This window comes from Mesocricetus auratus, unplaced genomic scaffold, assembly GCF_017639785.1.
Source record: "Mesocricetus auratus isolate SY011 unplaced genomic scaffold, BCM_Maur_2.0 Super-Scaffold_100007, whole genome shotgun sequence".
Lineage (NCBI taxonomy): Eukaryota > Metazoa > Chordata > Mammalia > Rodentia > Cricetidae > Mesocricetus > Mesocricetus auratus.
The window spans coordinates 74,883,423-74,889,273 of NW_024429191.1; positions in this window are offsets into that span (position 1 = coordinate 74,883,423).

Consider the following 5,851-nt stretch of genomic DNA (forward strand, 5'->3'; position numbering starts at 1 on the left):
GCCTGTGACCACTCATTGAAAAATATAGGCTCTGGAGTTGGGGGGGGGGGACGGGACTCCTAGCCACTGCTGTGTGTTGATATGTCACTCCAAAAGGTCTATTTCCAACAGAGTAGGGATGTAACTCAGGGGGAGAGTGCTTGCCTAGGATTCAAAAGGCCAGTCCTGAGTGCAGTCATCAGCACTGACCAAGAACTAGGGGAAGAGCTTGACAAAAGTTAACTTATTCAGGCTAGCAAGATGGTAAAGACAATTTGCCGTGCAAATCCAATGACCTGAGTCAGATCCCTGGGGCTCATGTAAAGGTGGAGAGAGCTGACTCCCTAAAATTTTCCCCTATTGTACATCGTACATGTGCCATGGCATATATGCATTCAAACACACACACACACACACACACACACACACACACACACACACACACACAGTGTTCCTAGTTCCTGGAACTGTAGCCTTATTCGGAAGCAGGAACTTGGCGAATTCAGCTGGTTCCTTGTGAGAACAAGGATGGTTGGGCCCAGGGAAGAGCACTATAGCAAATGAGTCATCAGGTAATAGCCCTGTGGGAGGTGGGCAAACTGACTCGAGGCCCCCACAGCCAGAATGTCCAGAATGCTGTAAGCCAGCAGAGACAGAGTGTGGCCCTGACCCCCGAGAAGGAGCCAGCCCTGCTGACATACTGGCTTTCAGACCTCTGGGCTCAGCTGTGGGTTTTTGTTTACCTGGTTTTTGTATGTTCATGTTCACGTGTGGTGGCGTGTCTGTATGGGTGTGGGGGGGTGCACATGTGTATTTTCTTATGGAGATCTGAGGACAACTGCAAGTTTCTTCCTCAGGCACCATCCATCTTTTCGTTTGTTTGATATAGGGTCTCTTGTTGGCCTGGAACATTAATAAAAATGGTATAAACTAGCTGGCCAGTAAAATCCACGACATTCCCTGTATCCATCTCCCATCTTGTCATCAGTGAGATGACAGCATGAATCTTTTCATAGGGGTTCTGGGAATCCAAACTAGGGTCCCTGGTGCTTGTGAGGCATGCAATTTAACTATTGAGCTCTCTGTCTGTCTGTCTGTCTGTCTGTCTATCTGTGTGTCTCCAGCTTGCTTTTTGAGAGTGTTTACACTATGCCCAGGCTCCCTGGAACATCCTATGTAGTCCAGGCTGGACTTGAACATTTAGTGTTCAGCAATCCTTTTGTCCCCCACTCCTGAGCATTGACGTTACCTGAGCCACCACACCCAGCTTCAGGGTGATATTCAAGAGTAGCTTGTTTCCTGCTTTTAAAACACCCCCATCGACTCCTGGTGCCAGAAGCAACCGTTTGGCCGAAGCAGAGGCTCTCAGTCCGTGTCCAGACCTTTCCTTCTCCCGTGGCTTCCTTGGTGTGTCAGAGAATGCTGGGAAGCAGCTTCTCATTTTCCCCTCTCCTCCAACCCCTCTCCACTGCAACAGCAGCCCCCAAGTCCTTGCTGTGCTGGCAAGCATCCCTCGAGGAAGTTCCTGGAATGGCAAGATTAGGAGACCCTGAACTCTGGTGACTTCTGACCACAGACGTTTCTCCTCCCATCTCAGGGAAGAATGGAATCTGCATTCCAGGGCTTTTGAGGGGGATTTTGTTTTGTTCTGTTTTAAGAGATGTTCTACTGTTGCCAAGGCTGGCCTGGAACTCACTATGTGGCCCAGGCTAGTCTTGAACCCACAGCAGCCCTCCTACCTCAGCCTATCAAGTGTTGGCCTCACAAGCAGAGTCAATACGCCTGGCTTTTGACTGTGTGGCAGTTACCTGCTCAGTTCTGTTTTGCTGCTGTCCAATTAGACAGTCTTGCTATATGGCCTGGCCTTGAACTTGTGATCCTCCTGCCTCCCATCTCCAGTTTATTTATGGAGACGATTAACATGAACACACTTGACTTAGCACCACATGCCAGAAATAACTTCAACCCATCCCCCAAGGCAGCTGAAGCCTACATACATCAGGACCTTTTTATAACAGTGAGCACACCCTCCCCCACCGCCTTCCCCTCCGAGCAGCAAGCAGACCAGCGTGAGCTCACCTTCCTCCTCGCAGCCAAAGAGCTGGAGTTCGACACAGACCAGTTCCAATGTTGAGGTCCCTGTGGACACAGGGCCCAGGTCCTCTGTGGCTTGTGCTGTCCCCGGTGTGTTCGCTCTCAGCCTTGCACAGGCACCAGCTGGACAGGTGCAGGAGGGGATGGGGCAAGGAGATGAGCTTATGGCCATTTTTGCTCCTTCCACAAGACCATTCCCTTCTGGAAGGCTCTCCTCTTTCTCTTTGACCATTGCCTTTGGAGACTGTGTTGCGTGTACCTCGGGCTGGACTTCAGCTTGAAGTCCTCTGGCCTCTGCCTGCCAAATGCTACCACGCACACCAGAACTCAGCTAGAGTGGGCCCCCCCCCCCCAGTCTTTGAGACAGGGTTCTGTTGGATAGCCCAGGTTAGTCTTGCACTCAAGACAGTCCTCCCAGCCTCCCAGATGCCAGGATGATAAGTGCATGGAACTGCACCACCCCATCCAGCCAGGGTCTGGCGGGCTGTTGCTGACAGGAGGCTTAGGCCAGCATGAGGAGACTTGATGGTTTGGCTCTTGGATGGTAACTGTGGACAATGTCAAGGGCCATGGAGGGTGACTGCTCTATACTCCACAGGAAGGAATGGTGGCCTCCACTCTCATGCCCCTGTCAGTCCAGACCTGGTGACATTCTTAACTGCTGGGCCTCAGGGCAGACCCAAAGATCTGACGGGCTGGATGACAGGGCCAACTGGGAGGAATGTGGACTTGATCTGAAATCCTGACTCAGCTTGAAGCAAAGGTGTGAGTTTAGCGGGCTCCTTCCGTGGACGGGCAAAGGTGAAGAAAGGATAGAGACTAGCCTGTAGTGCTGGGGCAAACCACAGAGGAGAGGGAGGATGAGGCTGGGTCACAGCTGCCTTGGCTCTTCCTACCCCACACAACTCGACCTGGAGATACATTTGTCAGTTTGAATTTACTTATTGAGAAGATGATAGAGACATCTAAATTGCATAGAAAAAAAGAAGGCAAAAAAAATATCCTAAGTGGAAGGGATGTTTCCCACAGGCAATTCCAAATCAGTGGCACCAAAGCCTTCTGGTGCAGGACAGGATCTGGTGCACACCAGATTCTTAATACGACAGGTACCGAAAAATGACCAGGAAGAAAGGGAAGGGTATGGGTGGGGGAATGACCTGAAGGACTCAGACAGCAGTAGAAGGGGAAAGAACAGAGGATGTCACACACACACATACACACACACACACACACACACACACACACACACACACACACACACACACACACACACACACGGTGATGTAATTCTCCAAGAAGCCTCAAGAGGGCACCTGGCACTCTAGAAAAGAGCAATTCTGCCACACTGACTCCAACCTGGCTAAATGACAGCAGCAAAAACTTCTATTCCTGTGAATGTCCAATCAAACCACTTCTGTCCCATCACAACTCAAGCACTCAAGAGTTAGGAAAGCTCTTGATCTTGAAGGCAGGGGTGACCCCAGCCACATCTAGAAGCTACAGGAGGGGAGTTAGGGCCTCTCACTGCCAAGTAATGAGGCTGTGGGATAGCTGGGCCAGGACCCACCACCCATATAGCATTCCTCTAAGTTATATAAACATCTCTCCTGAACCACAGAACCTGTCACATACTGGGACTGGGACCTTAAACTTAACTTTGTACCTTAATTTTGAACTTGCTTTTGGCAAGGTAGATAAAGCAGGACATAATTCCACTCCAAGAGTGCTCCAAGTTAACTTTTAGGTTGAGCGTTCTTGTCCCAGTAACCTCAACAAGCTATACTTGGCCACCCATTCCAACACACCAATGAAAGGGATGAACAGTGGTGAGAGAGAGAGAGAGAGAGAGAGAGAGAGAGAGAGAGAGAGAGAGAGAGAGAGAGAGAGACAGACAGACAGACAGACAGACACACAGACAGACACACAGACAGACACACAGACAGACAGAGAGAGAGACAGAGACTTAATCAGTGCCCACACTGAGAGACAGAACGAAGTGCTCCAGTGATCCCCAAGTTCAGCTTCATGAACCGACCTGAGCTTTGGGTTTAACCTTAAGAGTTGGGGAGTGAGCAAAAGGTATCACAGCTAAGCCTTCCCGGCCAAGGTGGCCAAGGTGGCCACTGTTTCTGCTGTGCTTTTACAACTTGGTGGAGCAGTCCTCATCGCCTGAAGGGGCAATCTGATTTTCTGGAGCTAATTACTCTGACTCCAGGTGCAGTGTCCTAGGGTGGTGTGTAATTGCCTTTCTTAGGGAACCTCACTGGGTGGTGGTCTGTCCTTCAGGGCTCTGCTGTTCTCAGAATCCAAGCTGTACTGCAGGCTTGGGGTGGTGGTTGGAGACCTTTAGGCGCCTTTTGGGGCCTGGAACTAGACGTGTAAGATTCCTCAGTCATTCTTATCTTCGTGCCTTCAGCCTGAAGGAAGAATGAGGTTAGGGGCTATATCTGTTTCTAGAGGACAATTCCTGAGAGATACAGGCGTCCACTGCAGAGGTCATCAGGTGACCCTGGGTAAAGGTCACAAGGAGAGGCCAGGCTCTCTTCCTGCTCCAAGTTACCTGCGGACCCAGGGCTTTTGTTTGTTTGTTTATTTGTTTTTGCAAAAGTGGTTTCAAGGTACTTGTGCAAGAAGATAGAAAGTTCCAGAAGTTCCAGAAGTTCCAGAAGGGCAAGAAGATTCTGGAAATGGACCCCTGCACCACTATCCTGTCACCTTCAGCTGTCACACTCTAGGTTGGATGTAGGGTTGGATGTAGCTGGAGTCTATGGACCCCAGTGCCAGGTGTCTGCAAGCAACTGGGTGGCCGAGACTCTGCCCCTCTAGGGACAGGCAGTGACTTTGCACTCCGGTGCAGCCTGCTACATGAACGGAACCGGTGGGTCCTGAGGACCCGAGGCTCTGCAGGGGGACACACCTGAGTCTTTTCCTCTTTGCTCGCTCTATGCCTGTGTATGCAGCATTGACCGCAAGTCCCCTGAGGTTACCAGTCTCTGGACATGCAAGAAAGGCATGAGGTCCATGTATACAAACTCAGTTATCTGCTGGAAGGGACACTTATTGGAATCTCATAGGGAGGGCACCACAGGTCTGGGCCAGGATGGGAGAGAGCCACTCCAGTGGGCCCTGGGCCCTGACCTATTCCCTTGCAGAGAATAGGGGACACCCCAGTCCCATAGGATTGCCTCCAGCCCACAGAGGGAGTGGGAACTGAGAATGGCCATCTGGAAGCTGAAGTCATGGTTCAGGCCACATAAGAAGACATCTCTCGGCCGGGCGTTGGTGGCGCACGCCTTTAATCCCAGCACTCGGGAGGCAGAGGCAGGCAGATCTCTGTGAGTTCAAGGCCAGCCTGGTCTACAAAGTGAGTTCCAGGACAGTCTCCAAAGCTACAGAGAAACCCTGTCTCGAAAAACCAAAAAAAAAAAAAAAAAAAAAAAAAGAAGGCCTCTCTCTCTCTCTCTCTCTCTCTCTCCCTGAGGAAGCTTGTCATGTGGGAAGTTGAGTTCTTTTCTTTCTCCCCTGTCCCTTCTCTCCAGGATCCCACTATGAAACCTTGGCTGACCTCGAACTTACAGATGTTCATCTGCTTCCCAAGTGCTGGGATTAAAGGTGGGTACCACCACCGTGCCCAGCATCCTTTCTTATTTCAAGACAAGACTGGCTTCACTAGTGTGTGAGGGTGGCCTTGAACTCCCGATCCTCTTGCTTCAACCACCTCCTAAATGCTGGGATTATAAGCATTTTCCACTGCGACCCCTTCCCCTATCTCTCCTCC